General features: G+C 37.6%; 1 protein-coding gene across 3 annotated transcripts in view; it reads right to left on the reverse strand.

The window, feature by feature from the left end:
* The window catches only part of STK26 (serine/threonine kinase 26), an 89,161-nt gene that overhangs the window by 40,239 nt on the left and 35,687 nt on the right, over window positions 1–13,235 (reverse strand). The window lies entirely within an intron of this gene.

The following is a 13,235-nucleotide window of genomic DNA, read 5'->3' on the forward strand; positions in this document are numbered from 1 at the left end:
ACTGCTCTACTTATTAAACTGAAAGTTCCATACATTTTTATTTCCATATAGTTCTAAATACAGGTACAGGGTGGGGAGTTTTCTGTGGCTGTTCCCCTCAACCTGCCCCAGTCTTTGGGCTCTTCATACCTAGTGTAGGGACTTCCCAGATGAGGAAACTCCCTCCACCAATGAACACAGGCAGGCATGCTCTCTGCAGTGCAGTGCAATTAGACAAATGCCTAGGACACTGAAAGGTTAAGTGATTTGTCTGGGCTCACCCAGCTAATAGGTGTGAAGAGATGGGACTCAAACCCAGTTTTACCTGGCTCTACAGCCACTACATCTCATGCCGCCTCTCTTCATACCTGGAATATGGACCCATTATTTTTTCCCATCTTCCATTAGGTTGTAATAGTAAGCATTTTAAAAAGTCGAATCCCCCTCAAAATCAGCTCCCTAAATTAAAGGTAGGAAACCCAGCATATTTTGCAGTTAGGTAAGTCAACCTTGGACAGACCTCTCAAATGAAAGGGAGTGACTCATCATTTGATCTTACATTTCCTAAAATCCTTAATTAAAAAAATTAATCACCTTCCCCTCAATAACAGGCCCATCTCTTGAAACAAATGAGAGATGCCAAACCACTGCCTACTTTATCTGGCTCTAAGTTTGTGACTTTTCTGGAGGAAACATAAGCTGAGATTTCTCACAAATGGTCAGGATCTCGGGAAAGCAGAAGGGTCAGGTAAAGGTGGCTCAGCTGGGCTCATCCAGAAAGTGGCTGGGAGGCAAAGATTAAGAAATTTGGAAACCGAGATAAGTTTCAATGTAGTCCACCTTCCTTTCCCACTATCACCAACAGAGTTCAGAGAGTTATCTGTCATGTAGTCTAACCCCTCATGTTACAAGCTGAGAAAAGCGAGGTCCAGACAAACTGAATGTTCCCAAGGTCACAGTACTGAGAGAGGCAGGATTTGAACTTAGCTCCTCTGACTCCAAGTCTCACACACTTTTCTCCACACCAAGCTATCTCCCATTACCACCCTTCTATTAGAGCACAAATCAAAGGTAAGGAGGAAACTGGTCACATGACCAATTCTACGCTGCTCAGATGCTAAGAAACATGAGCCATAGTATATAGTAGGAAATCTCTATCCTCTGAGAAGGTAGTGAGGATGTGGGCTACAATGCACCAGAGTACAGTCTTTCTTCATTGAAGCTGGTTAAGGCCACAGAATACTACCAGAAGAGTCACCTGCACAGAGGCTAAGATCCAAAACATGTTCTTCAAAGAACAACATAGCATATGAGCAGTTCAGGACGTGCTGCCCTCACGCCAAATCCCATCTCTGTTCATTCTGCAAGTGATGATGATCACAGATGACTATATAGAACCATAGGTCAGAGCTGAAAAGGATCTTAGAGGCCATGGAGTCCAACTTATCATTTCACAGATGAGGAAACTGAGGCCCAAAGAAGTCAAGTGATATGCCAGGGTCACCTATCTGGTAAGTATGTAAAGTAGGATTTGAATCTAAGATCCTTTATCATAATACAGGTGAGTGGACTTAATAATATTAGAATTCCGTATCAAGGGAATTAATGAAAAGAAATGCAGGGGAAGGTGGCCGAGCCATTCCAGATCTTAAATTGTATCATAAAGCAGCAATCATCAAAACTACTTGGTACTGGCTAAGAAATAGAGTGGCGGATCAGTGGAATAGGTTAAGTATGCAAGAAACAGTAGTCAATGACTATAGTAATCTACTATCTGATAAACTCAAAGACCCCAGCTTCTGGGGTAAGAACTCGCTATTTGACAAAAACTGCTGGTAAAACTGGAAAAAAAGTATGGCAGAATCCAGGCATAGATCAAAATCTCACAACATATATCAAAATAAAGTCAAAACGGGTTCATGATTTAGATATAAAGGCTGATACTATAAGCAAACTGGGAGAGCAAGGAATGGTTCACCTACCAGATTTATGGAGAACAGAAGAATTCATGACCAAACAGGAGATAGAGAACATTACAAAATGCAAAATGGATAATTTTGATTACACTAAATTGAAAAGTTTTTGCACAAAGCCAATGCAACCAAGATTAGAAGCAAAGTAGAAAATTGGGAAAGAATTTTTGCAACCAGTGTCTCTGATAAGGGCCCCATTTCTAAAATATATAGAGAATTAAGTCAAATTTATAAGAATACAAGTCATTCCCCAATTGATAAATGGTCAAAGGATATGAACAGGCAGTTCTCAGATGAAGAAATTAAAGCTATCTATAGTCATGAAAAAAATGCTCTAAATCACTATTGATTAGAGAAATGCAAATCAAAACAACTCTGAGGTACCACATCACACCTATCAGATTGGCCAACATGACAAAACAGGAAAATGATAAATGTTGGAGAAGATGTGGGAAAATTGAACACTAATGCATTGTTGGTGGAGTTGTGAAATAATCCAACCATTTTGGAGAGTACTTTGGAACTATGCCCAAAGGGCTATAAAAATGTGCATACCCTTTGACCCAGCAATAGCACACAGGGCTGTATCCCAAAGAGATCATAAAAATGGGAAAAGGGCCCACATGTACAAAAATATTCATAGCAACTCTTTTTGTGGTGGCAAAGAATTGGAAATTGAGGGAATGCCCATCAATTGAGGAATGGCTGAACAAATTGTGGTATATGAGTGTAATGGAATACTATTGTTCTATAAGAAATGATGAGCAAGTGGACTTCAGAAAAACCTGGAAAGACTTGTATGAACTGATGCTGAGTGAAGTGAGCAGAAACAGGAGAACATTGTACACAGTAACAGCCACGTTGTGAGATGACTAATATTGATAGACTTAACCTTTCTCAGCAATACAAGGATCTAAGACATCTGCAAAGGCCTCATGATGGAAAATGCTATCCCACATCCAAAGAAAGAACTATGGAGTTTTATGCAGATCGAAGCATACTATTTGCTATTTTTTCTTCTTCTGTTGTGTTTTGTTTCCTCTTTCTGGTGGTTCCTCCTATTGGTTCTAATTCTTTCTTACAACATCACTAATGTGAAAATATGTTTAATAGGAATGTATATGTATAGCCTATATCAGATTGCATGCCGTCTTGGGGAGGGAGAAAGAGAGGGAGGAGGAGAAAAATTTAAAACTCAAAAGCTTATGGAAGTGATTGTTGATAAATTAAAATAAATTAATTAAAAAATGCAGAAGCCCCTAGGAGGGCTTAAAAATAAATAATAAAATTTAAAAAATAATAATATTAGAATTCTGACAGAAAAAAATACTTAAGTCACATTACCACATCTTAGTCTCAGGACTTAGATACCAAGATTTAAACACAATGTTCTGTGGAGTAAGAAACAGTCTTTAGTCTTTAGGAGCATTTTTTTGGGGGTGGGAGTGGGGGACAAGGAGAATAACAGAATAAATTCCCTTTAAAACTTCATTTCTAAAGTTATTTATTTAAGTATTACTTGTAAAAATTCCTATAATAATTATTTTTAATGCACAACTGGGACCTTTGTTTTTGTCAACTTCAATATCACAGGACAAGTACTTATATTTTAGATATGACCATAATACCATATTTAGACTAACTTATAATGGGTTGGGAATAAAGCTGTCAAAATTTGAAAAAAAAAACTGGGCACAAAGTATTATTACTTATTCTTTCAAAATTGGTGAGAAAAGGAATTTCCAAAATCTGGACACTAACAAATTCTGACAATGTTTATACATTTTTACTTTTAAATCTAGAGGGCTCTACCTTTTTCTCAAAAGGTTTTTTTTTTGGGGGGGGGCTGTTTTTAGTTGGGATGCCTTGTATACAACAGCCGCTCAAGTAAAGTAATTTATTGAATAAATTAATGAAAGAATGCCAGTGAGTTTGGTGTTACTGAACATGCATTTGATGTTAATAAAAGAGCCTTTAAGACAAAACACCAACTAAGACTGCCATATTGAGAATTAAATCAGTTTCTAACTCCACAATATCAAATTTATCTTTTATAGCTTTGCTCCCCCTAAACACACACTCAGTGAAGACCCAACTAAATACAATTGTAAACTTCTCCATCCTTATAAAGCTTAAAAAAAAAAAGGAGGCCTAAGGTCACAAAGAAATTGAAAGCAAGATTAACCAAAGGGACAATTGAGATTTGAATGTATAACTAACCGTACGAAGTCTCATGCCTAAAGTGACCAGACATCCTGTATTAATTAGGCAGTAGAATTCTGAATTTTAGCTATCACTCTAGATGCATCCCATAATAACCAATTTTTTTCTTCCGAGTGCTCTAGTTCTTTTCTCATTTTCTCTCCCTGCCCCATTAATATCATATTTCCTTGCTAAACAACAGACTTAAAATGTTCTTTTATTTCCACTTTCCAGGGGAGTTGCAAGGTTGCATCTGTGTACCTGCTAGTGTACCAGCCCCCTCCTTCCTCCACACCAATATTTCCTATGTAATACCCTTCACTCTTAATACTCTGAGTCCCACCAGTGTTTACTAGGACAGCCTTCCCCTGTTTAGATTCAAGCAGGAGATAGTTCAGTCTGTCTTACACTGTGGCATGGAGATGCAAAGCTGAAATCTCCTCACCTCACTAGAGCACCAAAAATGATAAATCAGATATTCAAACAATCAAACAATTCAAAACAAATAAGGGTTGTTAATATGTCAGGCCTAAATAACAGCCTTTAACTAATAGTCGGAACCTAAAAAAAAAAAAGCAAATATCATTATAATCCTAACAAAGCTGGACCATAATAAAAGAAAACAGGGGAAAAAAAGTTTTTCTTCCCCAAAATGTTAGATTGTATTTGAGAGGTATCATGCAAATGCAAGATTGTAGATTTGGAAAAAGATTTTATGAAGTGTTCATTTTAAAAATAAAAAAGCAATGATTTATGGCTGCTGGTATACCTGCTTGTGGTAGCAGGGGCTATAAACCCAAAGAAGCCCAGTCAGCTTGGCCAGAAACATACTATAAAGTGCATTCATTACCGCTGTGGATTACTGGCACTGAAACTAAGCTGTCATTCATTCACAAAGTTAAATTAAAACACTTTGGGCAGTTTGCTACACTGTAAGATATGAGATCTAGAACCTGAGCTGATCCATACCCTATCACTTTACAGCCCCCACCAGCCCTAGAATCAACACCTAAGAAGCAACTCCTTACCTAACAAAAACACACCCAAAGAATCATCTATGTAACAATCTGAAAAGGTCTCCTTACCCCCGCCAAGTCTGGTAATCTAACTGCCTTCACCTCTATCACCTTCCCCACTAATTCCTCCTTGAAGGCTCACCATAAGTCCCACCTTCACCATGAAGCCTTTCTGAGCCCATCCTAAGCCCTCACTGCTTTCTCTCTTAACTACTTTGAATTTTCAGCACTACAAGTCAGGCAGAGAAAATGGGTTTTGAAATTGTAGGAAATAGGGAGTCAGTGAAGGCTTTTGAGCAGACTGATAAGATGAAATCAATATTTAAAGGAGGATTAATTTGACAGCAAGGTACAGGATGAATCGTAGGGGGAAGAGCCTAGCCAAGGAGATCTATTTATTGGAAGGCAGATGTGAGATGATGAGGGCTAGGACTAGGGGCGGGTGGCAGAAGAGATGCATGTGAGACATTTTGTAGGAACAAAAAAATAGACAGGGCTTCATAACTAAATGATGACGGAAAAAGAAAGATATAGTCCACAAATTCCAAATACTGCATCGTGGCATGTTTTTCCTACCCTTTTTTTTTTCTTGCAGGGGGAAGGGGAGAAGGTTATTCCTGTATCTTTACGACTCTCCCCTAAATCATCAAGGAGCCTAAATCATCTAGAACCTAATTATTCCATATGCTGTAATCTAATAATTTTAAAGCCTTGATTAATACTATTATTCTTATTGCTGACAAAGTGCCCGAGATGCTAATTGTGGGGTGAAGACACTCATTTGTTACAATAAAGAGGCAAATGTGATTACATCTGACACTTAACACTGCCTATTCACTTTCCTTCCCTAATAGAAATACCCTTTCCTCTAAAATGCTGATAAAAAGTAATGCTGTTATGATCTTCCCTCCTTCTTTGATATTTAGCATCCCTTCTTTATTTTCTTATTTGAACAGCTAGGAAACGCCCCCTCCCCCATATCCTAAGTAATTTTTTTTAAAAAGAAAAAGTTAAGAAAAAAGACAAGTTTATATCATTATTTACCATTGCTACGAACTACAGAAAACTTAACTTCAATAAGAATGGTGAAACAGATTAATATCTACCTCCTTTAGCCTAGAGGTTTTAGTTCATTTGGTTAAGTATTATGCTGAGGCCAAAGTATAATCCATCTGAGAACTGATCATGAGTCCGTTGAGCATAGAGAAAAACTGTTCTATAGTCACATTGTATACTCCTGACCCCACCCTCCCTCCCCCAGGTACCGATGGCCAGAGAAGGAAATGGGAGAATATGCGCAATGAAAACCCATCACCATGCTAGTGGAAAAACAGCTCAACAAGGGCCACCTTCATCCCAAGAAAGACCACATTATATTGACTACAGAGGACATAAATCCAAATTTTCAAGAGGCCTCTTTTTGTACACTATGTGCCAGATGTTTTAACTTAGCCACCTCTCAGCAGCAAATCAATTACACTTGAAATTAACTCTACTCTCAATGTGGGAGCAAGCAGCTAAAGCAGATGCAACTCAAATTAACTTGGAAATGAGGTGGGGGTGTGGGGGTGGGGGTAGCTGTACAGTATTTGAGAAAAAAAGTGACGTTTTTAAGTTCACCCAAATTTACTAACCTGAGGAATTATATTTCTCATTACATATACATGTATTTGTTGAGGGATGGTGGCTTAGTTTTCTGTTTTGTCTTTTTTTTTTATGCTTAGTGTAGTGGCATACATATTAAGTTATTTCGAAAAGGTCTGTAATGTAACAATACTGAGAGAAAAAGTTAAAACATTCTGAAGGCTAACCCAATTACATTTTATAAAGATGTTATTCTCTTACAATGAATAAACTATAATCTCAGGCATATTTTAATTAGTACCACCAACCAGTATATATATCACTTTGACATCAGGTCCACTGTTCTGCAACACTGTCATTATATAATTGAGAAGATGGGAATTCAGGTAAAATACCTACAGGTCACTTGTACCCAACTCACACAATGCATCAATTTCAAATAATAAGCAAAAGAAAATATACTGCACACCAAAAACAATACATTTAGTTATAATTGGTTATTAAAAGGCAACAACAGAAAATCATTTTTAACATTTAGAATTGCTTAGGTTTTTCTTTTTTTTTTAAAGTAATTAAATTACCACCCATCCCTTCACCTCCAAAGCATTAACCAAATAGTGTTAAAAAGTCATTAGGCAAATTTCTTAAAGGGACTATGAGATATTAAGTCGACCTTGAAATGAGCTCAAGTGCTGTGTTAGTCATTCCCTGAAGGAAACCTCTAAGGTCAAGCAAGGCCCATACTGGGAAAATAGCAGTGATATTAATATTAATCCAGGACACTTGGGAGTGAATTAGGGTCCTTCTCCTGAACCTTCTATCTTCCCTCCTTCCCTATCCCAACCATAACTAACCACCCATGCTGGCCTAACAGAATTCAGTATCATTCTGAAATTTTCACTGGCTAATGAATGCTAATTCACCTCGACTACAGAGAAAGAAGGCCACACAAAATAGTCTTAAAGGTCTAGAAACAATTTATTGGCCTAGGACAGACTCAGCCAAAACAACACATCTTAAGTAGAAAAGCAGCTGAAGTCACCACCCCTATGATGTCACCTCTTTTCCCATCTCTCACTAGCTTTCCTCCAACCAAAAAACACCCTTTATAAGCCTTATACAATGTCTAATTTATTTTTAAAAAAAAAGTATTTTAGCAGAATAAATTAAGATACTTGGTATTAATCCCCTGGTTTTAAGAAACTAGGTCTTCCCTCCTTAAGCAAGGTTTCCTCTGTAGCATCAAAAGATCATTATGTCTGAAGCTTTGCAGAGGGATGAGTCACAGAAAAGTGCAGTATGGATTAGATTAAGTTTCATTCTATTACCAAGAATCATGGTGGGTTTTTTTTTAAAGTAACACCTCTACTAAAACCTTCATATTAATTCATTTAATAACTAGTCAAATCCCACTTTGTTATTTTCTATGCCCTTTGGGCAGCTTGGGATAGATATGGTAAAGAAAGACTCTCTTTCAGCTGCAGTTACAATTTTTCATGGAGGCATAAGCAGTTATAAACAGAAGTCCTCCAGGTAAAAGGCTCCTTTTGTCTCTAAAAGCCGAATCCAACGCTCCATTTTCCTCCCTGTTTCCCACCATCCTAGAATCTGTATTCTGAAGCGCTTACACCAAATGAATGATGAGGCATTTCTGTAACCTAACAGTCATATACCAAAGCTATACTGTACAGCAGCTTTTCATCTTGCTAACTTTTAGACTAACTTACAATTACCAGAAGTACTGTCTTCAGGGCAACTGTAAAATATAAAAGCTTCCACAGGCAAAATTAAGCAAAGAATTGGAAAACTTGCTAAATGCAATTTATACCATATTCAATTCAAATTCAACAAATAATTATTTCTGATGTTCAATACCCTATATGGAATTGATTTGAGTAATAGTCCAACAATTTAGCTAATGAAGTATCAAAAATATTATCTAAGTATTAAAAAGGCATGAAAAACTAGTTATTATCAATGTATCATATAGGTATTTAAGATGATTATTCTGAGACCAGTGTCTTCAGGAATCCCTCATATTTCATGTTTGTCTATGTACAATCAGAAATTTGAGTCAACAATTTTACATGTACATGTATGTATTATACATACACACACAGAGATCCTATTTTCATGGAGTTTGCTAATCATTCTTCTCCATACATAGAAGACATTTGGTATACATGTACCAAGAGGCCAGGAGAACATAGTACAGATTTGAAATTTGCTTCCTTTCATAGGGCAGCAAGGCATATTAATGGTATGCCTCCAACTAAGATAAAAAGTTAAATTTTCTGCCACCAAACCAAAGTATGAAAGTATGATTTGTTGATTAGTTTACTCCTTGCCTTTGCTTAAAGGAAAGGCAGGCAATAGGAAATGATTCCATAGAGTCTTAAGACCTTCCCAGTTCCAGTGGGCAGCAATGATGATGAGGTAGAAGCTTACAGAAAAATTAGGTCCTTATAAATAATAATAATATTTAACATTTATATAGCACTTACTATGTGCACACAATTATGTCATTTAAGCCTCACAACGATTCTGGAAGGTTATTATTCCCATTTTACAGATGAGGAAACTGAAGCGAACAGAGGTTAAGTGACCTGCCCAGGGTCACACCACTAGTAAATGTCTGAGACCAAATTTTAACTGAGGTTAAAGTGCTCTCTCCACTTCATCATTAAGCTGACAACCTACAGTTTAAATGATTTCTAATTGATCTCTGGCCTTTTTTTTTTCTGCTTGCATTAGCAACTTTTGCACCAACCCAATTCTAGATTCTGGCTATTCCACTCCCACAACACTTTTATTTATCCCAAACAGTCACCAAGTCAAGTCCTGGCTTAAGATAACCTACCTCTCTTGGAGTCAAGGGATACATCCCAAAGCCAATTGTTTAAAGGAAATTGAAGGGAAAATAAAATAGCACCAGCCATTTACATTCAAAAATGTCTTTAAAAATTTCTGGATACTTCTAGATATCTTTGAAGTATTTTTCCCAACAGCCAAAAATTCACTCCTAAGACTGATACCAGGCACCAAAACATGGTAGAGCAATATACTACATCTTAGTCTAGAAATTTCCTAACAAATCTAATAAAGCATGAATTTCAAATACAGTAAAGCCTGATTTAAGTTGATACTGGGAGGTTGTTTGTTATTCAAAGCAACTGATGCCTCAGCTAGATATTGTTCATTAATAAACATATTGAGTAATCCAACTCCAGTTGATTTGAAGTCTGTTTTTCTAGTCCTAGGCATTTTAAATTGATTAAATTTGACTATGTTTCCCTTGTCTTTAGGGGAAAGGGAAAACAAAACCAGCCACAGTAACTCAGTAATAAGGACAGTGAACAGATGCAACTACTTGTGCTCATCATATACTAAAATGATTCCTTCTACTTCTACAGGATCTTATATTATACCTTGATTTAAAAAAAATAATTAAGAACAAGACACTATACCAGGGGTGGGGAACCTGCTGCCTTGAGGGTACATGTGTCCCTCTAAATCCTTAGGTGTGGCCTTTTGACTTAATGTCAAAATTCAAAATACATTCAAGCCCCTTCTCATTCTCTACCAAGAGGAGAAACCACTACAGGCAGGCAAAGTAACTAGTGTGCTCGAGGCCCAAAGGTAACTGGCAGGAGCATCCTCTGTCTCTACCCCAGTAAGGTACAGGTGAAGGGAAAGGCCAATCAAATACGAAGAAAGGATGCAGGTATTCACCATGGGATGTGACTCGATGGGGGTGTGGGGAAACAAAGTCCATGGCAACCTGAACCACCCCTTCTAAAAAGAAAAAAAAAAAACAGAATCCCACCATCTTTCAATGATCCTAAAAAAATAACAAGTAGAGATTATTAACTTTTTAAAATACAAAAACCTAAGAGGTATAGCTATTTTAGCTTTGATCATCCTTCATTAAGGGGCAAATAGTTTATCAGACCCATTCCAATTTAACAGCTGGGTTAAGAAATGAGCCCTATAACTGCTAAGTTTTGATAAGGAAGGGTAGAAGGGAGAAAAGGTGGAAGTGAGTAGAAAAAAATCTTGAAAAAAAATCACAGGAACTGAAGTAATGATGAAAAGAAAGCCAACCAACAACTTGCATTTATAGAGTGCTTAGGGTACTAGGTATGGAGGCAGAGAAAAGCCAGGGTACTTCCCAATTTTAGCTAGGGTTGGCCTCTCTCCTTAATGGAGAAAGAAGAAAGGTTAAGGGAAGTCAAGTAAATGAGTTTCAGTATATGGACAACTGGCTGATTTCTAGGCTATCTTCTTGAAATGTTTTTGTGTACATACAAGTTGATAATATCCATAAAAAATCTCCTATCTGACACTCTTAAATCACTCCTACTGATGAACAAGAATTCAGGAATTGCAACACTGATCTAAAGGAAAGGGACTCACAGAAAAAGAGACTACAAAAATAAGATTAATACCTGATTTTGGAAAAGTCCAGCTAAGTCTAGTGCACCTAACATATTTATTACTTGTTCGATGACTAGGCTAGCTAAATCCAGAGAGGATCATTATCAGGTTAGCTGTAGGGTGGCCAATTTTCCAACCACAAATTCTAGAAGACCCTCTTATTCATTTTGGGAGGGGTTCCATGAACATTGATGGAGGAAAATTGCATTTTTTATGTTCATTAACTTCTAACTCAGGTTACTGCTTACTAATAACCTTTTTTTGTGCTGTGGAACCCTGCAGTGGTCTAGTAAAGCCTTTTCAAATGCATGACATAAAATACACAAGATCATATAGGAAACTACTTATATTAAAATATCCTTATCAAAATATTTTTAAAGACAAGTTCATGGATGTTGGTTAAAAACCCTTGTTCCAACTGAAATTTTGCATTTCTTTTAATTATGAATGTAGGCAACACCATTACTCTGAGGAAGGGTCCATAGGGTTCACCAGACTGCCAAAAGGGTGGAGGAGACAAAAAAGATTAAGTAATAGAGAGGCTGCAATATACATCAATGGCAGGTACTATCACAATGATGAAACTGCAGATACTTGAGATAAGGGCTGAATACAGAAAAAATGAAAGGGCAAGACAGTTTGTCTCTGACGACTCTAGCTGGTGAGACAAGACACTTTGGTTAGTCAATCAACAGCAATGATTAAGACCTTACTTACTATGTGGTATGCACAGTGCTAAGCACTGAGGATACTCAAGGAGCAAAAAATGTGGTCCTGGCCCTCAAGGAGCTCACATTCTAATGGGAAAGGCTGCATATCAATATCTAGGGACATACCAGATGTATGTATGTATACATGTGGGGAAATAAACATTTATTAAGCACTTACTATGTAAGTGTACAGGGACTGTGCTAAGCACCATACATAACTAAGCTGAGTTGGGGGTGGGGGAAGAGGCTGGAAAGGTAGGGAGAGCCAGGTTTGGAAGGGTTGCAAGTGTCAAACAGAACGGAATATCTGATCCTGGAGGTGACAGGAATCCTTTGGAGTTTACTAAGTAGAGAGGTGGCATGGGCCAAGCGACATTTCAAGTGGAGGAAGGATTGGAAAGGGGAGAGTCTTGAGGCAGGAAGACTTGCTACTAGTCCAGGTGAGAGGACATAAGAACCTAAGCTAGGTGGGCACTGTGTGAGGTCGAAGAAGGAGACATATACCAAAGATGTCATGAAGACAGAAACAGTAAGACTTGGCAACAGATTAGGTATGTGGGGTGAGAGTGAGAGAGGAGTAGAGGATGACACAGGGTTGGGGAGCCTGGGTGATAGACAGTTGTTACCTCACAAGGTTGTTGTGAAGATCAAATAAAATGAAATTATAAAGCACTTTGTAAATTTTTTTTTAAGCAAATAGTATGCTTCGATCTGCATACAACTCCATAGTTCTTTCTTTGGATGTGGATAGCATTTTCCATCATGAGGCCTTTGGAGATGTCTTAGATGCTTATATTGCTGGGAAGGGTTAAGTTTATCAATATTAGTCATCACACAACGTGGCTGTTATTGTGTACAACTTTCTCTTGGTTCTGCTCATTTCACTCAGCATCAGACCATACAAGTCTTTCCAGGTTTTTCTGAAGTCTGCCTGTTCATCATTTCTATTAGCCCAACAGTATTCCATTACACTCATATACCACAATTTGTTCAGCCATTCACCAATTGGGCATCCTCTCAATTTCCAATTCTTGGCCACCACAAATAGAGCTGCTATAAATATTGTTGTACATGTGGGTCCTTTTCCCATTTGTATGATCTCTCTGGGATATAGTCCTAGAAGTGCTATTGCTGGGTCAAAGGGAACTTTGTAAATTTTAAAGCACCATAAGAATCTGAAGTAGGACAGCTAGGTGGCACTGTAGACAGAGCGCTAGGCCCGAGTTCAAATTTTGCTTCAGATACTTACTAGTTGTGTGCTCCTGGGCATGTCTGCCTTAGTTTCCTCAACTGTAAAATGGTGATAATAATAGCACCTATCTCCTAGGGTTGTT

This window comes from Vombatus ursinus, unplaced genomic scaffold (genome assembly GCF_900497805.2).
Source record: "Vombatus ursinus unplaced genomic scaffold, bare-nosed wombat genome assembly UNPS02004573.1, whole genome shotgun sequence".
Lineage (NCBI taxonomy): Eukaryota > Metazoa > Chordata > Mammalia > Diprotodontia > Vombatidae > Vombatus > Vombatus ursinus.